The sequence below is a fragment of the Stenella coeruleoalba genome (assembly GCF_951394435.1).
Source record: "Stenella coeruleoalba genome assembly, chromosome: 1".
Classification (NCBI taxonomy): domain Eukaryota; kingdom Metazoa; phylum Chordata; class Mammalia; order Artiodactyla; family Delphinidae; genus Stenella; species Stenella coeruleoalba.
Window position 1 is genome coordinate 118,462,893 of NC_137169.1, and position 25,579 is coordinate 118,488,471.

The window sequence follows — 25,579 nt, forward strand, 5'->3', positions numbered from 1 at the left end:
TAATAACAAGACAGGGCATAGCTATTCATTTTTTTCCAACAAGTATTTATGTACTGCCTACTCTCTGCTAAGTCCTGCACTATGTTAGGGACTGTAGAAGGATACAATGATGAACCAGACATAGTTCTTACCCTCAAGGACTGGGTTTTTGTCTAACATTAATACTTACATGCTATGTATATTTGCCGTGTCTTCAAGAAGTTTTTGAGAATCCCAATCTTGCATTTTTTTTCTCCAAGGACATTTAGCAGGTATTATTTATGCAGCATTGTTCAGCAAATCTTTATGTTGAAAAAACTGAATGAACAAATGAACAATATGGACATGGGATTAAAAAAGGTGTTGCTGTGAATCTCAGACAATAGTATCAACCATACTGTTTTTTGATATAGTAGAAAAAAGCAATGGATTAAAAATGATGGAATCTCGATTCTCTATCTCCTCCATTTCTTACTATGAGGTCTTGGACATATCTTTAACATCTTTGAACTTAAATTTCTCCATCCATAAAATGGGGCTAATAATTGTTGCTAAATACAATTATTTCTATAAAGAGCAATTATGAAAGTGTTTTGTAAACTCTAAAGCTCTATACAAAGTTAAGCAATTATTATCTGTACTAAAGCATCCCTTCATTGGTGTGGCTAATTGAATATCAACTCTGCTAAAGGAAATTAAAATTAAACAGGCTGTATTGGACAATCCAGTGTAGAAACTCAGCATGACAGGGGTTTGCATTAAGCCCAACATAGCAAGAGGAGACCCTGGCAGAGAAAGGCAGTTAGATTTTGCTGCTAATTAGTACTTTTCCTTCAGGAGATTGAATCTTCTCTCCCTTTTACAGATCAAATTACTCATGTACCCTATAAAAAGCATGTCAAAGTCAAAAGTGCAAGCAGTCCCAGTACAATTCGCAGAGGGAATGGCTGCAGCGAGCAGTTAGCACACCATTAATTCTCAATTAAGTGCCAATTTGCACATTGCTGGGAAAAAATTGCAAATTCTTTGTTTCTCCCCTTAAAGATGTCATTCAAATCCAATAGAGCCAAAATTTAGTGGGGGAAAGATTAATAAAACAACTACAGATCAAATCAGGTTGTGCCAAATATCAGAAAGGGATCTCCCACATTACCAACTTGCTGAGTCCCTTCCTGTCAGCAGGCAGACTAATAAAACACACGGGTAGGGTAGATGTTTATCATAATCCAGATTGGCAAGAGAAAAACTCACTTCTAGCTAGGAGTTTGCAGCTGACAATTTCTCTGATCAAACTAGAGCAAGAAATTGGGAATTTCTACAGAGAAGAATGCATTCTTTTCTGATATGGAGTCATCTTCTGTCTAAATCCCAGTGCTTAAGCTGCCCAATTGTCCAGCCTTGGAACCTGTCCAAAGTCAATCAAATTATTTGCTTTTTGTGGCAAAGGACCCAGTAGCAGTAATGCCCTTGTGTATATTGCAGATAGGAACTGTGTTTCTACACAGGTTCAGGAAAGCTGAACACAATGGGTACAACTAAGTCCACAAATTAGTGTAACTCCTTCTCATCCCAAATGCATTAGACTTGAGGCTTTATCACAATTTTTCATTCATTAGTAATTTATTGCACTTCTGTTTGAGACATTGAACTAAAGTGTAGAAAAGAAATATAGGTCTGTTTTTCAATAACTTACAATTTCAATGGACATAAAATACACAGGGCCTTGCTGCAGTTGGATCCCTGGTAAGGCCATGTTATCATGCATTTAGGTGTTGGGTGGTGCCTATAAGATGCCTGGTAGCCAAAGCAGTAGGCTAGTGCTAATGCCTCATGCCAACAGCCCTGAGCTGGAGGGAAGAAGTCAAGCAGAACTGTCAGATAGCTTAATAAATGCTTCCCTCTTACCATCTCCTGTCACCTCATCTACATTCCTAGTCACCAATCCTTGATTTGGTTTTGTCAGTTCTGTATTTGGAAACTCTCAACTTCTTCTCTTGTCTAATGAACTTCTGATACTGGACATTCATTTTTTCTCATGCTACTGGTTACTCACTTGTATTGTGGATTGAATATCACTCTCATATTGCTTACCAGTTCTCTTTCCCCCACTGTGAACTTCTGGATTTGATCTTGCATGGAGCTGGACACCACATCCCAGAAGTTTTTTGTGTCTTAAAAACTTAGGTTAATTAATGGTACCAAACAGGGTCAGATCTTAGCATAAGGTGGCTAAGCTCTCCTCAAAGCATTCATGACATTTGAAGATAGCCCTGTGTTTTACAGGAGGTGGCATCCACTTTGTTCTAATTATTCTGGGAACAAGTTGCTTCCCCCTTCCTTTTATTGGGAAGTCATGCAAAGAATAACATGAGTTCCTTGCAATCCCAATAAGCTGGGTATTTTGTATGCCAAGTATAGGTGGCTCTTTTGCCCCTTTTCTGTTTGTTCATCCTTGTTTTCCTCGGACCCTAATCATAAAGATGAAATCACTAGGCAACATTGAATCTAGCTCCTGATTTCTGCTCTACTAAATGTACACAATGCCTTGCCTAAATTTTTGATTCCTTTCCAGGATTAGAAGTAAGAATGAAGAATTAAGTAGTTAAAGAATGACTGACTCTCTACCTCTAGCTTCCCCTTAGTAAATTTGCAGGTGGACCCCACGGGCACAGATGGACCACGAGGGCAAGAGAACATTCAACTGCAGGTGGACCATGCAAGACAGACTCCCAAGGAAGATTGGGAGAAGTCATCTGGTCATTTAAGCATGCAATAAAACAATGACAAAGAATCTGACCTTCTGCCTTAATGATTAATTGAGATTGTTTTCCCTTTTCCCCTTTAAAGATTGCCATGGCTGAGCAGAATGTTCATAAATGGTCTCTGGATATAAGTCTACCTTCTGCCCAGATTGCCAGCTTTTCTGAATAAAGCATCTTTCTTTTCTACCAACACTTACCCCTCGATTTATTAGCTGTTGAGTGGTGAGTGGCCGAACCTGCGTTTGGTTACACAAGCACACTACTCTTTCTCTTGGGACATGTAAGCATCTCTAACCTGCCTCTAGAAAAACTATAATAGTAAAGGACTCAAATACAGTGAAAGAATAAACAGATCAGAATTTTTGCTCAGCTATTTATCTTAGTTTTGCTAAAGCTATGGGATCTGAGACTATTCAGGAAGCATATGTACAAGATAAAAACATCAAATTATGCCAAAACTACTGGATGACTGATTAAAACAAAGTAACCAGCTTAAATCAATGGATTCTAATTGTGATGGTTGTTTTTGTACATTCCCATTTACTTGATTAGGACTGCCTGTTAAAGTGGCAGAATAAACACATAATCTGCTCATATGATTTGATGGGCCCTGGGCAGCCCATCTACCTAAAATTATCTCTTGCAATGGCCTGCTAAATTCAACTGTATTAGTAAGTGATTCTCACTGTGAGGCTTTATCACACATTATACCTTTTGATTTTTCACAACCACCAGAAGAAGTAGGTATTATTAAAATTCTAATTTTACAGATGGGACAATGAAGCATCAGAAATGTTAATGACTAGTCCAAGGTCGCTCAGGTAGCAAATGTCAAAGTCTGCATATAAACTCATGTTCTTTGATGCCAAGTTTTATGTTTTGTTTGCTCTCCACTCTTTAACAGTTAGAGGGCCATTCCTTCAGTCCTTCTTAAGAGGATGCTCTTCTGAACGATCTGAAAATACACATAGCTTTGTATTGACCTCATTTTGTCCCATATTTTGGATATCTAGTCTTGCTACTCAAAATATGGTTCATGGCAAGTAGCATTGAAATCAGCTATGGTTTTATTAGAAATACAGGATCCAACTTAGACCTACTAAGAAAGAAAAGGAGACAGGGGACAAGGGAAAGATGGGGAAGAAAGAGAAATTCAGAAGTGCCAAAGTAAAACTTTAACCAGTTCACAATTTTTTTTTAGAGTGATCCACAATTCCTTGCATGAATTTCCTTAAAGTAGAAATAGTCTCTCTACTTCCCCAAATGCCAGGAAACTGAGGAAGTTAGTACAGTGTGGGGCCCAACCTCTTAACCTGGAGTTTTGTTCTCTGCTCCTTTCAAGGAACTGAAGCAGATTTCATAGAATTAGTATGTGTCTTGCCCTATTTTCCTCTTTTGCTTGAATACCATTGGTGTTTTTGGGACAATGATGTAGCATTGATTAAGTAGCATTTAGATTTTATACAAATTTCACAGATGAATGCTATCTTGAAGGTGGCAAGATGGAGCACAAAGCTAGAGGAATAAAGGGTAAAGCTTGGAGATAAGAAAAATTATGTAGAAGAAAAGTTATTCTCAATCTATAATTTGTGAAGAAAGTCATGGAGAGGATAGCAAAGAGGGACCAGCAAACATTCTAAGAAGTGTGAGTAAGATGGTTACCATTTTTCCATTATCAAATATTTTTTCCTATTGTTAGGCCAATATGTCCCTGTTTAAGGTTCAGAAAATGTGGTTGCCATACGACTATGCTAATCCATTGTCAGGATCAAAGGTGCTCTGGGAAGTTTCACAAGCAGTAGCCATAGTTTGGATGAACTGTGCATCACTCTCACCCAGTTTTCCTGAAGCCAAATAGTCTTTGCAAAAATGATGGCTGTCGTTGGATTAATTAAATTATTAGAAATGAGCATTATCTGGATTTCTACAAATTCAACGGCCTGGGGTGGATGTTAATTAGAAACTTTTAAGTTATGAACTTTGTCAAGGGTCAGAGCAAGTTTTCTCTTAAATCAGTGCAGGCCTTGAGGGAGGTAAGAGATACAGTCTGGATTGTAGCTTCCTCTGCTTATTTCTGGTTAGTCAAGAAGGGTACACTCTATCCCATGTGGGGAAATATGTTCCCATGTCTGAGGATGGAGACAAGAGTCAAAGAAAATCATTCACTTACCTCTCAGCTCTGAAGTTCTCAAGTTGTTAGACCCAGGTGGAAACCCGAGGCTGGACTGAAGAGTCCAGATGTCAGGCTGCCTGGCTCATTACACTTATGACCCACTTCTGGCCACTGGAGGGCATTTCCAGCAGGGACTGTGCACACCACTGAGTCCTCTCTAATTGCTCACTGCCCTCTTCCTTTTTTTTTTTTTAAACTCATCTCTTCTTTTCTTTTTCTTTGTGCTTCTTCACCCCTCCCCAACCCAAAGATTTCTTTTTTTTTTTCCTATCTAGAGACCTCCCCAGCACAATTTCTGCTGTGACAGCAATTCACATCACTCACAACCCTGGTGCCGCCTTGTCTTTGCTCTCTGGGGTTGATAAATATGTAGTTCTAGCATGAAAGAGACTGGGGGTAATCACTGGAGACTTCTCAGAGTGGAAACATCAGTGCTCTTTGCAGACACTGCCTAACTGAGAACAGCTTGAGAAAATCAGTACTATGACAAGAAGAAGGGAGGGGAAAGTGATTAGAAAAATGGGAGGAATAAGAAATATGGGGGAAAATCTGTTTTATGGAAAGTGGGACAAAACCACCAGTATTCGTTGTTTAAGAAAATCCTCCTGGAACAGAAAAACTTTTTCCGTACCAAGTTCACCAGTTGAGGAATAGGGGTATCCTGAATACTGGCTTTGTACAGATTTATTTTCTCTATATGTATGAAAAAAATACTTTACAAATCTAAGATAATAAAGTGGATTATTAGGGGGCTTTAACAGCCTATTTAGGAGACTGACTCCTATTTTTAAGATAGACATAGTGTTTAGTGCATAGTGCTACTTAATTATAATTGAAACTTGTATATTAATAAAAATCTAAGAATATATTTTTAAGGACAAATAACCTTAACATTCTGTTAGCAAATAATCCTACTAGTGCAAGTATTCAAATGCAATAAGATTGTTTTCCATAAAATATACTATTATTCAAAATTTTCCAAAACTTATCCTTTCTTTAGTTTGACTCTGTGATATTTAATTTCCCCAGAAACTGAGCAACAGCTCAAGTATTTGAGCTAATTTTTATTGAGGGTTACAGGGTAGAGGCTGATATTATACCTAACCTAAAAGGTGTTGGATAATCAGGCTCACTATCTGCCTACAAGGAGATTTCTGCGTAATGATTTGATATCAGTGACAGTGTTTAACCCCCAACCCCTTCCCTTTTGCCTACAAATTCTCTCATGCCCTCACCATCACCATTTAGCCTAACTTTGTCATATGGTACCCATATATTCAGAGGGTAGAATGCACTAAGATCAACTTATCATACTCACTTTAAGCACTGATTGACCAGTAGGCTTAGCAGAAAATTAGTAAATTAGAAGAAATCCACAAATAAGAGAACTGAAAAAAAATAAAATTCAATAAATAAGTAAACCCTTTGAAAAGAACGTTTAAAGCTTATGACTCCGCTAGTCTGCCTGATTTTCCGTCAGCTTCCAAATCCTTTCCTCTTCAATCCTCTAATGAAGTACTGATCAAAGGTTTTCTCACTTCCACATCCCCCTACAAGTTGGCACTTTTTCAGTTCCCCTTTTCTGCTGAAAGCTTTCATGCTTTGTAATCCTTTTTGTTCCAGGGACCTCTGTCTTTTCTGTGGAAGGACATTTAGCCATGAATCCCTAGGAAGCTGAAATTCATGGCCAGCAGGAAGAAGCAACCACTGCTCAAATGCATGCATCAGTAGACACATTGGTGCTTATTCTTGCAGTGAAGCTGCAGATTCCTGATGTTCTACTTGCGGGGGGAGGGGGTTGTCTCATAACCATTTGCAGAGATAGACAAGGAAGATTGCATTATAATGTATTGGCAAAGCAAGGGAAAATCTACTTTCTCTTCCAACAATTTGAGCTTTTGGAAAATGAAGTAGGTATCTCAGGAGTTTATGCATTCTCCATCATTGGTGATGTCCACCAAGAAGTTGTATGATCCTTTCTCAGGGTTTTATGGTACATATCTGCTTTTGTGTAGACCTTTAATGCTATTATAACTCTGAGATGTTGAGTTCTCTTGTAAGATATGGTCCAATTGTTGTTGGAACATACTTAGGTTTATTTAGTTCTCAGCTCAAACAGTATTATTTATTTATTTATTTATTGCTAGTTCTAATTCTCTCAAATTCAATTCAATGAGTATTTTTTTTTTTTTTTTGCAGTACGCGGGCCTCTCACTGTTGTGGCCTCTCCCATTGCGGAGCACAGGCTCCAGATGAACAGGTTCCGTGACCATGGCTCATGGGCCCAGCCGCTCTGTGGCATGTGGGATCCTCCCGGACCGAGGCACGAACCCGTGTCCCCTGCATCGGCAGGTGGACTCTCAACTACTGCGCCACCAGGGAAGCCCCTCAATGAGTATTTCTGAACATTTATTTGGTACTCTGTGCTGACCTGGTATCTGTAATTATTTTAATAAGGACTCTTTTCTTGTTAATTGTAAATAAGATTTTATAGGTTTGGTAGCAAAACTTGCATATAAAGCTAAGAAGGTTAAACATGACCCAACTGACAGTAGAGACAAATTAGAAATTCTTGAATAACAGAATGCTATTCTTCACACTAATTATAGTGAGAGCTGTTTCATATAAAGAGTTTTAAAGCCAGGCAGATGTCATTTTGAATCTAGGTCTGAACCTAGTAATGTGGTTTTAGTCAAGTTTCTTAATAATCTTAAAACTCAATATCCCCATTATAAAATTAAGACAATATTATTATCAAAATATAAAGGTTAAATTAAAAGATTTAAATCACCTAGTACCTGGATTATACAAGGTTCCAAATATATATACTGTCTTCCTTTTGCTTTATGTAGCCAAATCTGAATTTGGAAAAAGGAAGGATTTTTCCATCCTGGTAGATACATTTACAGTCTTTGTTATCTGCTTTTTTGGTTTCTGGTTGAATGAACATAGAATGAGAAGACCTTCTAAGTCCTCTTGGGATGAAAAGAAGAAACATGTTGGGTGCCTTCCCTTCAGGTCAAAGTTACTGCATTGCTAGTGTTATTGCTGGTACTGCTGTCAGTGCCACAGCCCCTCCTAGTCCTGTGTCAACCACCTCCAGAACAGTGCTAGAGTCAGGGCAAGATTAGTGCTTTTACCCCATGACAAGAGGATGATTTTAAATACAGAGCTAGAGCACTCCCTTGAGCAGCTTGTCCACAAGTCTCAATCACCAAGCCCAAGTCCTTTGTCAATCAAGACATGGTGATTCCCAGGAGGCAGAGAAGTAGGTTTTGCTACTCAGGACTCTGCCTGCCTCTCTGGGTGCAAACTCTGCCCCACCCTCAGTCAGATCTTTCCATTTGCAGTCTGTATAGTCCACTCTAGTCAAAATTCTTGCACTAGATTTTCAATGTTGGCTGCTTTCTGATTAGACCCTTCATGCTATAAGTCAATGCCTTTTCTTTAAGAATTATTATGTCCTGGAACAACAAATAGAAAACAGTCTTAGGCTTGATATTATTATCTTGGGTAAAATCCAATTATGGAAGTAAAGTTTCAGAAAGAAAGAAGCCATTTAAACTACTAATACAATTAGAGGTACCTTAGGAAGTGCTTAAACCATGTTTAGTATGCATTAGGGCTTAGTAAGTATTAGCAATAACTTATGATAAACCAATCCCTGTGTAGGTATCATGTGAATATACTTTCACAGCCTCATAACAATATTCTAAGTTAGGCATTGCCAAATCTATTTTACAGGTAAGGAAACAGGTTTGGAAAAATAAAATAAATATTCAAAATCACAGAGGCAGAGGAGACCTTCAAGATGGCACAGGAGTAAGATGTGGAGATCACCTTCCTCTCCATAAATTATCAAAAATACATCTACGTGTGGAACAACTCCTACAGAACACCCACTGAAAGCTGGCAGAAGACCTTAGACTTCCCAAAATTCAAGAACATCCCCACCTACCTAGGTAGGGCAAAAGAAAAAAGAATAAACAGAGACAAAATAATAGGGATGGAATCTGCACCTCTGGGAGGGAGCTGTGAAGGAGGAAAAGTTTCCACACACTAGGAAGACCCTTCACTGGCAGAGATGGGGGCTGGGCAGGGGGGAAGCTTCAGAGCCACGGAAGAGAGCGCAGCAACAGGGGTGCAGAGGGCAAAGCAGAGAGATTCCTGCACAGAGGATCAGTGCTGACCAGCACTCACCAGCCTGAGAGGCTTATCTACTCACCCACCAGGGCAAGTGGGGGCTGGGAGCTGAGGCTCTCAGATCCCGGGGAGAGGACTGGGGTTGGCTGCATGAAAACAGCCTGAAGGGGGCTAGTGTGCCACAGTTAGATGGGACGGAGTCCAGGAAAAAGTCTGGACCTGCCGGAGAGATGAGAGACCTTTGTTTCAGGGTGCTTGAGGAGAGGGGATTTCTTCCCAGTGTGCCCACAGAAGGCAGAGCACCGCCTAAGTGAGCTCCATGGATAGGCATGAGCCGCGGGTATCAGCTCAGACCCCAGAGATGGGTATAAACGGCTAACCCTGTGGCAGCTGCCACCAAGAATCCTGTGGGCAAACGCAGGTCACCCTCTGGGGAGCCTGTGCAGCACACCACTGCCAGGGTCCTCTGATTCAGAGACAACTTCCCTGGGAGAACACACGGCACACCTCAGGCTGTTGCAACAACAGCCAGTCTCTGCTGCCTCAGGCTTGCCCTGCACTCCAATTATGACTACAATACCCTTCCCTCCCCGCCGGAGTGAGCAAGAGAGTCCTAGTCAGCTGCTGCTTTAACCCTCTCCTGTCTAGGTGGGGAACAGACTTCTGAGGATGGTCTACATGTAGAGGTGGGGTCAAAGCCAAATCTGAACCCCAGGAGATGTGCGAACAAAGAAGAGAAAGGGAAATTTCTCTGTGCAGCTTCAGGAGCAGCAGATTAAATCCCCACAATCAACTTGATAAATGCTGCTTCTGAAGAATACCTTAATAGACAATGAATGTTCCCAAAACTGAGGCAGGGAACGTTGGGAGCAACTGTAGACTTGGGGTTTGCTTTCTGCATCTAATTTGTTTCTGGTTTTATATTTACCTTAGTTTAGTATTTAGAGCTTATTGGTGGATTTGTTTACTGGTTTGGTTGCTCTCTTCCTTCTTTTTTTTTTTTTTTTAACATCTTTATTGGGGTATAATTGCTTTACAATGGTGTGTTAGTTTCTGCTTTATAACAAAGTGAATCAGTCATACATAAACATATGTTCCCATATGTCTTCCCTGTTGCGTCTCCCTCCCTCCCACCCTCCTTCTTTTTTTTTTAATATGTATATATATATTTTTCCTTTTTCTCTTTTTGTGAGTGTGTATGTGTATGTTTCTTTGTGTGATTTTGTCTGTATAGGTTTGCTTTTACCATTTGTCCTAGGGTTCTATCTGTCCATGTATTTGTTTTTTGGGTTTCTTTTTTCTGTTTTCTTTCTTAATTTTCTTCTGAGGCATGTGCCTGGCAGGGTCTTGGTGCTCCGGCTGGGTGTTGGGCCTGAGCCACCAAGGTGGGAGGGCTGAGTCAAGGGCATTGGACCACCAGAAACCTCCCAGCCCCATGTAACATCAATCAGTGTGAGCTTTCCCAGAGATCTTCATCTCAACAATAAGACGCAGCTCCACCCAATGGCCTGCAAGCTCCAGTGCTGCAAACCCCATGCCAAACAACTAGCAAGACAGGAACATAACCCCACCCATTAGCAGAGAGGCTGCCTAAAGTCATACTACATTCACAGATACTCCAAAACACACCACCAGATGTGGCCCTGCCGACCAGAAGGACAAGATACAGCCCCACCCACCAGAACATAGGCACCAGACCCCTACAATAGAAAGCCAACACAAGCCACTGAACCAAACTCACCCACTGGGGGCAGACACCAAAAATAATAGGAATTACAAACCTGCAGCCTATGAAAAGGAGACCCCAAACATAGTAAGTTAAACAAAATGAGAAAACAGAGAAATATGGAGCAGATGAAGGAGCAGGTAAAAACCCAAGGGAACAAACAAATGAAGAGAAAATAGGCAGTCAACTTGAAAAAAAAAATCAGAGTAATGGTAGTAAAGATGTTCCAAAATCTCAGAAATAAAATGGAGAAAATACAAAAAAAGTTTAATAGGCACCTAGAAGAACTACAAACAATGATGAACAACACAATAAATGAAATTAAAAATACTCTAGAAGGAATGAATAGCACAATAACTGAGGCAGAAAAATGGATAAGTGACCTGGAAGATAAAATAGTGGAAATAACTGCTGCAGAACAGAATAAAGAAAAATGAATGAAAATAATTGAGGACAGTCTCAGAGACCTCTGGGACAAGGTTAAATGTACCAACAATCAAATTATAAGGGTCTTAGAAGAAGAAGATAAAAAGAAAGTGTCTGAGAAAATATTTGAAGAGATTATAGTTGAAAACTTCCCTAACATGGGAAAGGAAATTGTCAATCAAGCCCAGGAAGCAGGCAGTCCCATAAAGGATAAATCTAAGAAGAAACACACAAAGACACATATTAATCAAACTATCAAAATTTAAATTCAAATAAAAAATATTAAAAGCAGCAAGGAAAAAGCAACAAACAACATACAAGGGAAACCCCATAAGGTTAACATCTGATCATTCAGCAGAAACTCTGCAGGCCAGAAGGGAGTGGCAGGGCATATTTAAAGAGATGGAAGAGAAAAACTTCTAACCAAGATTACTCTACCCAGCAAGGATCTCATTCAGATTCGACACAAAAATTAAAACCTTTACAGACAAGCAAAAGTTAAGAGAATTCAGCACTACCAAATGAGCTTTACAACAAATGCTAAAGGAACTTCTATAGGCAGGAAACACAAGAGAAGGAAAAGACCTACAATAACAAACCTAAATCAATTAAGAAAATGGTAATAGGAACATACATATTGATAATTACCTTAAATGTAAATGGAATAAATGCTCCAACCAAAAGACAGAGACTGGCTGAATGGATACAAAAACAAGACACATATATACACTGTCTACAAGAGACCCACTTCAGACCTAGGGACATATACAGACTGAAAGTGAGGGGTTGTAAAAAGATATTCCATGCAAATGGAAATCAAAAGAAAGCTGGAGCAGCAATACTCATATCAGACAAAATGGACTTTAAAATAAAGACTATTACAAGAGACAAAAAGGGACACTAAATAATGATCAAGGGATCAATTCAAGAAGAAGATATAACAATTGTAAATATTTATGCACCCAACATAAGAGCACCTCAACACATAAGTCAAATGCTAACAACCATAAAAGGGGAAATCAACAGTCACACAATAATAGTAGGGGACTTTAACGCCCCACATTCACCAATGGACAGATCATCCAAAACAAAAATAAATAAGGATACACAAGCTTTAAAAGACACATTAGACCAGATAAGCTTAATTTATATTTATAGGACATTCCATCCAAAAACAACAGAATACATTTTCTTCTCAAGTGCTCATGGAACATTCTCCAGGATAGATTATATCTTGGGTCACAATTCAAACCTTGATAAACTTAAGAAAGTTGAAATCATATTAAGTATCTTTTCTGACCACAAAGCTATGAGACTAGATATCAATTACAGGAAAAAAATCTGTAAAAAATACAAACACATGGAGGCTAAACAATACGCTCCTAAGAAAACAGGAGATCACTGAAGAAATCAAAACACCTGGAAACAAATTGAATGAAAACACGATGACTCAAAACCTATGGGATGCAGCTAATGCAGTTCTAAGAGGGAAGTTTATAGCAATACAATCCTACCTCAAGAAACAAGAAAAGTCTCAAATAAACAACCTAAGCTTAGACCTAAAGCAGTTAGAGAAAGAAGAACAAGAAAACTCCAAAGTTAGCAGAAGGAAAGAAATCATAAAGATCAGATCAGAAATAAATGAAGAAGAAATGAAGGAAACAATACCAAAGATCAATAAAACTAAAGGCTGGTCTTTGGAAAGATAAACAATATTGATAAACCATTACCAGACTCATCAAGAAAAAAATGGAGAAGCTTCAAATCAATAGAATTAGAAAAGAAAAAGAAGTAACAACTGACACTGCAGAAATACAAAGGATCATGAGAGACTACTATAAGAAACTATATACCAATAAAATGCACAACCTGGAAGAAATGGACAAATTCTTAGAAAAGTACCACCTTCCAAGACTGAACCAGGAAGAAATAGAAAATATGAACAGACCAATCACAAGTAATGAAATTGAAATTGTGTTTAAAAATTTTCCAACAAACAAAAGTCCAGGACCAGATGGCTTCACAGGTGAATTCTATCAAACATTTAAAGAAGAGCTAACACTGATCCTTCTTAAACTCTTGCAAAAATCTGCAGAGGAGGGAACACTCCCAAACTCATTCTACGAGGCCAACATCACCATGATACCAAAACCAGACAAAGATGTCAAAAAAAAAAAAAAAAAAAAGAGAAAACTACAGGCCAATATCACTGATGAACACAGATGCAAAAATCCTCAACAAAATAATAGTAAACAGAATCCAACAACACATTAAAAGGATCAAGCACCATGATCAAGTGGGTTTTATCCCAGGAATGCAAGGATTCTTCAATATATACAAATCAGTCAATGTGATACACCATATTAACAAACTGAAGGATAAAAGATTTCGACAAAATTCAGCACTCATTTATGATAAAAAACTCTCCAGAAAATGGGCTTAGAGGGAACCTACCTCAACATAATAAAGGCCATATATGACAAACCCACAGTCAACACATTCTCAATGGTGAAAAACTGAAACCATTTCCTCTAAGATCAGGAACAAACAAGGTTGCCCACCCTCACCACTATTATTCCACATAGTTTTGGAAGTTTTAGCCACAGCAATCAGAGAAGAAAAAGAAATAAAAGGAATCCAAATCAGAAAAGAATAAGTAAAACTGTCACTGTTCGCAGATGGCATGACTATACATAGAGAATCTTAAAGATGCCACCAGAAAACTACTAGAGCTAATCAATGAATTTGGTAAAGTAGCAGGATACAAAATTAATGCACAGAAATCTCTTGCATTCCTATATACAAGGAAAAGTCTGAACTAGAAATTAAGGAGGTTAAGGAAACAATCCCATTGACCATTGCAACAAAAAGAATAGAATACCTAGGAATAAACCTTCCTAAGGAGACAAAAGACCTATATGCAGAAAACAATAAGACACTGATTAAATAAATTAAAGATGTTACAAACAGATGGAGAGATATACCATGTCCTTGGATTGGAAGAATCAACATTGTGAAAATAACGATAATACCCAAAGCAATCTACAGATTCAATGCAATCCCTATTAAACTACCAATGGCATTTTTCACAGACCTATAACAGAAAATTTTACAATTTGTATGGAAACACAAAAGACCACGAATAGCCAAAGCAATCTTGAGAAAGAAAAATGGAGCTGGAGGAATTAGGCTCCCTGACTTCAGATTATATTACAAAGCTACAGTAATAAAGACAGTATGGTACTGCCACAAAAACAGAAATATAGCTCAATGGGACAGGATAGAAAGACAGAGATAAACCCACGCACATATGGTCACCTATATTTGCCAATAGAGGAAACAATACACAATGGGGAAAAGACTCTTCAGTAAGTGGTGCTGGGAAAACTGGACAGCTACTTGTAAAAGAATGACATTAGAACTGTCCCTAACAACATACACAAAAATAAATGCAAAATGGATTAAGACCTAAATGTAAGGGCAGACACTATAAAACTCTTAGAGGAAAACATAGGCAGAACACTCTGTGACATAAATCACAGCAAGATCCTTTTTGACCCACCTCCTAGAGAAATGGAAATTAAAAAAAAATAAGCAACTGGGACCTAATGAAACTTAAAAGCTTTTGTACAGCAAAGGAAATCTTAAACAAGGTGGAAAGACAACCGTCAGAATGGGAGAAAATATTTGCAAATGAAGCAACTGACAAAGGATTAATCTCCAAAATATACAACAGCTCATGCAGCTCAATATCAAAAAAACTAACAACTCAATCCAAAAATGGGCAGAAGACCTAAATAGACATTTCTCCAAAGAAGATATACAGTTTGCCGACAAACACATGAAAGGATGCTCAACATTACTAATCATTAGAGAAATGCAAATCAAAACCACAATGAGGTATCACCTCACACCAGTCAGAATGTCCATGATCAAAAAATCTACAAACAGTAAGTGCTGGAGAGGGTGTGGAGAAAAGGGAACCCTCTTGCACTGTTGGTGGGAATGTAAATTGATACAGCTAATATGGAGAAGTATGGAGGTTCCTTAAAAAACTAAAAACAGAACTACCATGTGACCCAGCAATCCCACTACTGGGCATATATCCTGAGAAAACCATAATTCAAAAAGAGAAATGTACCACAATGCTTATTGCAGCACTATTTATCATAGCCAGGACACGGAAGCAACCTAATTGTCCATCAACAGATGAATGGATAAAGAATTTTATGCCTTTTGAAATAATAATTCATATTTGTATAGGAATGTACATTTTGCAAGGCACTTTCACATACATATATACAATGGAATATTACTCGGCCATAATAAGAAATGTAATTGAGTTATTTGTAATGAGGTGGCTGGACCTAGAGAGACTGTCATACAGAGTGAAGTAAGTCAGAAAGCGAAAAATACCATATGCTGACACATATATATGGAATCTAAAAAAAAAAAAAGGTTCTGATGAACCTAGGGGCAGGACAGGAATAAAGATGCAGACATAGAGAATGGACTTGAGGACACTTGGAGGGGGAAGTGTAAGCTGGGACGAAGTGAGAGAGTAGAATTAACATATAAACACTACCAAATGTAAAATAGATAGCTAGAAAGAAGCAGCTGCATAGCACAGAGAGATCAGCTCTGTGCTTTGTGACCACCTAGAGGGGTGGGATAGGGAAGGTGGGAGGGAGACAGCAAGAGGGAAGGGATATGGGGATATATGTATACATATAATTGATTCACTTTGTTATACAGCAGAAACTACCACAACATTGCAAAGCAATTATACTCCAATAAAGATGTTAAAAAAACACAAAAAACAGAAAATCCAAAATCACAGAGCCAGGAATTTATAGAACTAGAATTTGAACCAAGACTGTCTAGCTTCATAGCCGGCTCTAAGTCACTATGACCAGCTACCTCACTCAAATTTGTAAGACATGAAAACCTGTAAATCACATATAGCGTATTGAATAACCACCAAACAATGAATTATTAAAGCATGTGTCCACTCCTTTTCCTGCCTATAAGCACTGTTAGGTTTGGATGTCCCTTGTCTGTTAGGTGGGGTTTGATCTTCTTACAGGTGAGCATTCCCCCAGGTGCTTTCAGACAGTGGTGAGCCACACTGATTTTCAGTAGATGAAGCCCTTACCCCTAATTGTCCTTGATGGTATGCCTCAGTTCAGCCTTTGGAAAGATTATAAAAAACAAGAGGGGCTATAGCATCAGTTTGCTCAGTCAGGGTGTAAAACTATAGGGTCACCTTTCCCTGAAGTCTGGAGAATTAGCCTTGTCCTGACTGAAGTTCTAATCTTAGAGTCCAAGGTATTTCCTTGTATATCCCCAGTGCCCTCAGTCAACTGCCAGAGTATATTTCGATTCCCATCTCAGAATTTCTGGAATAGCCTTTGCAGAGATCATTTTATACTGAGAGCATTTCAAGAGAGAACAGCAATGAAATTCTGGTGGCCTCGCCATGTAAATTCTGAGCATAGTTTATTCTTCACAATATCCACACTCATCCTAATGAAAATTAAGAGTCATGTGCTGCAGAGAGATCAGCTCCGTGCTCTGTGACCACCTAGCGGGGTGGGATAGGGAGGGTAGGAGGGATGTGCAAGAGGGAGGGGATATGGGGATATAGGTATACGTATAGCTGAATCACTTTGTTAAAAAGCAGAAACTAACACATCATTGTAAAGCAATTATACTCCAATAAAGGTGTTAAAAATAAAAAGAGTCCTATGTTGGAGTCTTTTTTTAAAAAACTCAAATATTGACAGGTGGTGAACAGGTGGATCCATGCAGCACTTGTCAGGGTTGTGTCTGAGTGGTAGGCAGAGGAGGAGTGAAGATCTGAGAGAATGATAGTGGCACAGTAGCTCCTTTCCTGTTGTTGTTGAGTGACACTTGGATATATCACTAAACATATAAAAATAGAAGTTCTGTGTCAGCCTTCTTGTACAGGGTGCTGTGCTGCAGCATTTAAATCTGAATGTCAATATGCCACTATCGTTATTTATAGAGGAGACCCGTATTAACATTTTGAGAGCGACAGAGGAAGAGGGAGAAAGAGAACAGTTCATGTGAGAGGGAAAGTGCTCGGAATATTGTGTTGCAGTAATTGAACATTTAACTTTATGCCTTTTGAAATAATAAGTCATATTTGTATAGGAATGTACATTTTGCAAGGCACTTTCACATACATCACCATATTGGAGTCTCATAGAGACTCTTTGAAATACAAAGTAGTATTTCTCTTACTGCAGATGCTCAGGAAGACGGAGTGACTCCCACCATGTTGCTCAGCTGGCTGGTAGAAGAACTGGATTTCAGTGCTGCATCTTCAAAATGTAGTTATTCCTTCCCCGTATGTGGCTTATAAAGTAGTAATGTCCCCATACAACAGATGAGGAAATTGAGGAAATATGGAGTGATAATCTGACAAAACTAAGGCATGGTATAAGTATGGAGAATGGCATGAGGCATTATTCTGGGCACTGAGGAAGCAGCAGTGAAAAAAATAGATAAAAAATCTTTGCCTTTGTGAAGCTAATGTCCCAGGGGTTGTTAGATGACCTTTATGATTCTACAACTCCATAATGCAAGTAGAGGTACAGAGCCATCTCATCATGTTTTAATCATCATTTGGAAATAATTAACTGGTTAAAAACTCAAAACAATAAAGCACTTTGTATTTTAAAACATTCAGCTAACTTATAGAAACTCTTAGTTTACTCTCAGATATTGACTATTGTAGAGATTCTGTAGTGGTATGATGATATATTTCACATTATGTTCAAGTCAACACTACATCATAAAACATTTGTATATGTGCTCAGTGAAACTGAATGGACTCAGAGGATCCCTGTGGACTAGTAATGAAATAGCTCAATAGACTCTGCTAGCATGGCTAGTTGAACCAATAGCTAGAGTAGTCACCCCCAAACTTCTCTGTACCATAGAATCACCTGGGGAGATTCAAAAAATACTGACTCCTATGTTCTCCTCAGTGAGTGTAATATAAATGATCTAGCATGTGATCAGAATGCTTAAGGTGGTTCTAATATGGTGACATGTTTAGGAATCACTGACCTATGGATGGCTAATGAGATGATGACCGTTACTTCCCTACGCAACAGTCATTCCTAATCACTTTCTTCCTTACCAACAGAACTTCAGTTTTGTTCAGGCATTAACTAACCGTGTGTACAAAAAGACAGGGATCCTTCCAGTTCAATGGGGTGAATCTTAATTGTCCTTAGGTGTATTCTTTCTGGCAAAAATTAGTTTGGGGAGTAGTTATGCAACCCAACTCTAACCAATGTAATAGGGAAAAATATCTATGGGTGGGGAGAAATTATGGGAAAGTTTTCTTTGCTATTAACAAAAGAGACTTCTGTGAGGAAATAATTCTCTTTTTTTTTCTACCTCTGGACATAACTATGTGGAGGAGATATGGTAGCTCTAGAGACCTTGGGAGGAGCTAGACAGAGAAAGGATCAAGGCAGCACACTAACAGTGGCAAATGACAGATGAAAAGAAACTGTCTTTTTTTTTAATTTAAAAATTAAAAACATCTTTTTGAAGGATAGCTGATTTATAATGTTGTGTTAGTTTCAGGTGTATAGCAAAGTGATTCAGTTATACATACATACACATTTATTCTCTTTCAGATTCTTTTCCCTTATAGGTCATTACAAAATATTGAGTATAGTTCCCTGTGCTGTACAGTAAGTCCTTATTGTTTATTTTATATATAATAGTGTGTATACATTAATCCCAATCTCCTAATTTACCTCCCCCACCTTTTCCCCTTTGATAACTATAAGCTTGTTTTCTATGTCTGTGGGCCTATTTCTGTTTTCTTTCTGATAATCATTGTACCACCAAAAGTTAATGAACCCTATTACCAACATATCTCCGGACTTTTTGTTACTTATCATTTATGTTACTTTACTTGGAGTTTCTGGAATTTATATCCAAAAGCATACTAAATGATATATGAACTCTTAATTTTAGATTGAGTCTCATGAGAAATATAGTATATGCTATCCTAGGACAAAATGATGATTGATCTCAAATTTTTATATTGTCCCTGAAGAGAGATCTGTGGACATTTTGGGAAAAATTATGACAGTTTTCTTACATGGTCACAACTCAAAGATTTTGGATTTATTTCAAAATTTCCTATTTTTTTAAATTAATCTGCTTCAGATCTATCATATAAAATTTAGTAAAATTCTTCTTGAACCTCTTTATATTTTTCCTGTGCCATATAAAATGTTAATGAGCAGACCAGAGACAGGAGAACTACAATAAGAAAAACTTACCTATTAGTTAGATTATCACTGACATAATGACATCATGATATGGAACTTCTCAAAAAGGGTCCAAGTATATTTTTGGTACCAGCTTGCAGGATGGAGTTGTTGAGAGCAAGTGACAAACTGTCCTTTACTCTGCTTCCTAACAACTCTCCTCTAGAAAGAGAAGTCAAAAGAAAGGTATGTGGAGATTAATTGGGGCCTCAATCAATTTTTATGGGTGATAGCACATTAAGTCCCTGTGATTTCAAACTCTGCTTTTCCCTTAAGAATTCTGTGATGCCAGTTTTCTGTTTCCCCCTAAGATAGATTTTGAAGCTGTTAATAATTATAAATAACATTTATTGTATGCTCACCATGTGCCATCCATCATGCCAAGCTTTTTATGTGCATCATCTCAAATAGTCCTCACCACTGACCTTTGAGGACCACGGGTCTTGGGGAGTTTAAGTGCCTTGTGAAAAGGTGCACAGTTACTGAGTAGAAGTGTTGGGATGGAAGCAAGACTGTGCTCTTAGCGCAGTGTTGTCTTATATCCACCGTGGAAGGTTGTGAAAAGTAAACAAACTTGTCATCTAGCTCTTCCAGTTACTACCAGTGTGACGTTGGCCACCTTCACAAGGTCCCTGTGAAGAATGAATCATGCTCTTTGTAAACTGGAAGCCCTGTCCAAATGTAACACATTATTCCAATATCTTGGACATTGAGATTTGTTCAATGAACATTGATAGAGTCCCTATTATGGGCCAGACCTTTTGCCAGGTTCTGGGAATAAAACAATATGTAAGACACAAGAGATCCTTCTCTGTCTTTCCTGGCCTTTGGTAGTCAGTGTGAGGCCACACTTCCTCTTGCAGACAAGCCCGGGGCTGTCCCAGCTCTGGCTGTGTGTCGCTAAGCCATGCTGGTAAAAGCCTGATGAGAATTGATGCCAACAGCTGCCTCATGTTAATGTAATCAGCAAGAAGCCTGCACACCTGACGGTAGTTCAGAATATGAGGTGAATGATTAAAGTTTAAAAGGTCGTATACCATTGTAATACCAAAAAGAAACTTTATGATTCATCATTCCTGATGTAATGTCATCTGTTTAATAAAGCCAGTGTTTCACTCACAGCTCATTTTTAATGGGCCTATTTAAGTAATGGCATAGGAGTTGTTTTTTTTTTTTTTTTCCCTTCCAAGCTAAGAGTGGTTTGTATGGATTATGCTTGAAAACAACACAGTATTTTAGGACTTGGATATTTACAATATCTTTCAGCTTTCAGCTGACTGGGTATTATTTATGGCAAAGCCCTATACTTGGACAGAAATATCAAGCAAAGTCAAACAAGCAGCTGGATATGCTAATACACAAATAAACCATGTCTCCCTTAATTGTATTGATGGGAATTTATATCATGGGAAAATACTGCTATCTGTAAACTACTTTGATGAGCAGTGGTCAGAAGGCGTGATGCCTAGGGTGGCATTTCATTCAAGCAAGAGAGTGGAATCCATTGGACCTGCTTGTCTTAAATCAGAGGTTTTCCACTGGAGACAATTTTATAGCCCAGGGGACATTTGGCAATTTCTGGAGATGTCTTTTGTTGTCACAACTGGAGGGGATGGGAAGGGTATTGATGCCGGAATCTAGTGGGTAGAAGCTAGGGATGCTGCCAAACATTCATTCTATAATATACAGGACCACCCCCCCCCACCCCCAAAAGAGAATTATTTGGCTCAAAATGTCAGTAGTGGTGAAGTTCAGAAACACAGTCTTTGATGGTTGGTTGTGGGGTGGGAGGGGTTGAGGCTGGGAAGGATCAGATCCTGCAGTACCTGGCTGACGTCTCATATAGGAAATTCAAGAAAAAACCTTGGGGAGAAGTGGTATAGGAGGTTTGAACTTTTAGGATAAGAAGACTCTGGGAGTTTTTGTAATCTCCTGTGATAGTGAAGATGGGTCCAATCTCGTTTTCTTGGTCCTCCTTTTTTTTTTTTGATGCCATTACTATCTTCCCAACTGAATGTGTTGAAATAGTTCCTCTTCACTTATTAACTTGCATCTTCATGTTGGAGGGGCTCATGTTATGAAGTGAGGATGAGAGAGTGGGATTGGCTGTAATCTAGAATTTATAAAAATGTTGAAGGCGGAAATGTTGTAAAAGGTTATCTAATCCAAACCTTATAATTAACAGAGAAACTGAAGCTCCAAAAAAGAAAATAACTTTTGAAGGTAACCAACAAATCATGATGCTCTACAATTGAACACTTTATTTTGCTATCTTTAAGAACAATAGATTCTAACTCACACATCACTCTACTTTCTAAATGTAGCACACAATTTAATATCTTCTTCCCTAATCTTCATTTTGTTTTTCTTTTGCCACCCCTAAATTTGCCCACACCAAGATCTGTTTTCAGGTGTAATGCCACCAAACCCAAACTGCTCCTTGCCATTTTCTGCTACTTTTCTCAACAAATTTAACATTTGGCTTTTTATTGGTAGAGGCAACTTTATTTCTGCTCTGTGGCTTTCTCATTTTCTCTTTGTGTTCTTAAATGTTTTTCTTCTTGAGCTTAATAGATGCTCATTAAAGTTGGTTACCATGGTATAAACTTTAATTCATTATGACCTGTTAGAGTCATAAGATGGAGAATTACTGAAGGTTCTCAGAAATATCAGGTATAAAGAAGGGGGTGTATGTATTCCTATAACTCACTAGATTGGTGGTGACTGAAACCTTGATTTTCTACCACCTCAAATGTCCCTTTTCCCAAGTTTTCCCATTTGACTAAAGTGGCTATTGGACTCATCTAGATGCTCAGGCCAAAATCCTTGGAAGCATTTGTGACTTCTTTTATTCTCTTACTTCTCATATCCAAAGCAGTGATAAATCCTATTGTATCTACCTCCAGAATATACCCATAAACCATGCACAAATGAACGATTTTTTATCACTTCTACTGCTTGCATCCACCCAAGTCCAAGCCACCATCACCTCTCACTTCAAATACTGCAATAACCTCTCAACTGGTCTTCCTTCTTCTGCCTGGCCCTTTGTAGTCCAATCTCTTAAGGCAGCCAGAGTGATCATTTAAGGTGTTAGTTCGTATCTTAAAATGTCTCCTCATCTCTTTAAAAATACAATACAAATCCTTACCAAAAACTACACGACAATATCTACTTTTGCATCTGTGTGACTCTCCTATCTCAGTTCCCAGGACTTTTCCTTTTATTCTCTCTACTTCTCCTTTCTGTCCCCCAACTGTCAAGTGTGTTCTCATTTCAGGGGCTCTGCACTTTCTGCTTCTTATGCCTGGAACATCCTTCACTACTCAAGCCACCTCATGGAGGGGTTTTCCTTCATCCTTCCATCTAAAGTAGTATATTTCATCCCCCACTCTTCCATCATTATATATCGCATGATTCTGCTTTACATTACTTCTTGGCACTTACTATCTTCTGATAAAGCATGTGTGTCTGTGTGTGTGTCTGAGAGAGAGAGACAGAGAGAGAGAGAGGGAGATCTATGAGGGCAGCGTCTGTGCCTGCTTTGTTTGCTGCTACAACTTTAGTACTTAAAATTGTGACAAGAACATGGCAGGCACCCAGTAAATAGTTTTTGAATGAATGAATACATGCATAAATGAATAGTCCTCTTTTATTGTTTAACTGCCAATCTGCCATGCTGCTCACAAATTCTTCAGCTTCACAACTGGGATAGAGAGGAGCTACATCCAATTTTTCATATTCAGTAGTAATAACTCTAACTTCCAATTCAATATTTTTGGTGTTCAGTTATTTCTGGATCCCTGAAATTTGGAAGAGCTGATTCTGTGGTAAACTTTTGGTTTATTTATTTATTTCCATGGATTGCCATTTGGCTGTGTCCATGAACATATATCTACTTTTATTTAATTCCTTTTTCTTATTGGCCTGAACTTCCTTGGGATTTTCTTATATATTTGCGCACCACCCACATATTTGATGATCCTGACCTTATTGTGCCCTATTCAAGGTCAATTATGATATTACTTAATAATCTCAGAGGTGCCACATCCATGCCCAAACTCCTTGCATTGACACTTATCATCAATCTTTTTTCAGTCTACATGGAAGCATTCAAACCCATTTGAATTGGCAAAGGCTGATATAAAATAGCTTTGCCACTAACATTTTGTGAGAGAGCCTGTCGCAAGTGTTTTACTAAAAGGCAGAGATATAAGATCCCTTGCCTTCCTTTCATCTGCTAATTTGAAATTACATTGCAAAAAGCTATGAAGTTTGTCGGGTATGATTTGTTCTTTAAATACCTTTGCTGCTCAATCTTCGTGAAATCCTTATTAGGATGCTGAATGATCCTTAAACAGATTTTTTAAGGCACAGAAAGAGGACGTGTAAGAATAGCATATCTAATGAGCAGATTGACAGGTATCTGGGATAAGGGGATACAGAGGCCATGGAGGACTCAGTGAACTAACAAAATTCCTCTTCAATTCTTGGCTTAGTTAAAGCCCAGTTTAGGATTGGTAGGTTTAGAAGGGTCTCCTGATATCAATTATGGCAGTAAAAATAATAATAATAATAATAGAAATGTCTCAGATTCAGTCATTTCTCTTATTTGGAGGACCCCAAGTATTTATATACATTGTGTTTTTCATTCTTACAATATTTCTCTCTTCTGGTGTGATGCAAAAGATAGGCCACTGGATCAAGATTCAGAAGACCTTAATTCTAATCCTGGATTTGCTTCCAGTGGGTTGTGTGGTTTTAGATCAGTCGTCAGCAAACTTTTTTTGTGAAGGACCGGATAGTAAATATATTAGGCTTTGAGGTCCATATGTCTTGTCAACCATGAGTCATAGTTGGCCAACTCTTACTTTAGGTAATTGATTCAACTTCTCTGGGCCTTACTTTCTTTGTCAAATATAGAAGTTGAGCTAAAAAGAGTTCAAGTTATAAAGTTATTTGATTCTTCATCCAAGAACTCATCTTCCAGGAGTTGCTCTAGTGCTTGAAATTGTGATATCCTGTAAGTCCTATTAGCAACCTCAACCAGGGAGCAACTCTTGAGCAGGGAGCTTCCTTTGAAATTCAAAGACACAGTGGACTTGGTTCCCAGATGAGTGTGCCAAAAGTGTCAAGAGTCCAAACATGCTACCTCCATCGTAAGATGAAGAGTTTTAGAAGTCCTCAGGGATTGGGGCAAAGGGATAATACAAGAAGAGCCCCTGTACTCTTTCTCCCACCCAAGATTCCTTCCTTAATTGGTCCTGTCCCAACGTTCACACCATCACTTGGCCAAGTCCCATCATTCTACAATCAAACTCATCAACTTGAACCAAGTCTCCACATGCTCAAAGAAGAAATCTTTTGGAGACTTCTCTACACATTAAATTATGAGCACAAAACTGTCACTCAAAATTTTCCCTTTGTGGAGAAGGTAGGAGAGTATGGCAGGAGCTTTTCTCACCTGTCATTCATTTGGAACATAAATATCTTTGAAAATCAAAAGCACATAATTTTCTAAAAAACTATACGTTCTTTATTCTTCTCTAATATGTTGTTTTAGTTAAGGGACCACCTGGGGAACAGTCCTGCTGGGAAACTTTGAGGAAATGTATTTATTACAGTCAGACCCATGTTAAGCAACCAAGGGCTACTTCCATTCAAATTATGTCACATTTTTCAGTTTTCCAGACTCTTTCAGCTAGGGAAAAATTATTCATGAAATCTTTCTATGCACAAAGACATTAGAATCTCTAGAGTAACCCTGTGTTTTGGTAATACAAAACTTCGGTGGGGAAGGAAGGAAAAGTGTTAATGGAGATACCTGAATATATAATACAGATTGCTATCATTTTCGAATTCCCTACTGGCCAGGTGCATTGCATGTAACCTCATTTAATCTTATGTTGATGAAGTAGTTAATATTCTTCCATTTTAAAGATTGGGAAACTAAGCCTTGGTGATTATCCAATGTCACAAAGATTTAAAATGATAAAGCAAATTTTTAATCCCACATCTGTCTAAACCCAGTGCCCCCTAAACAATT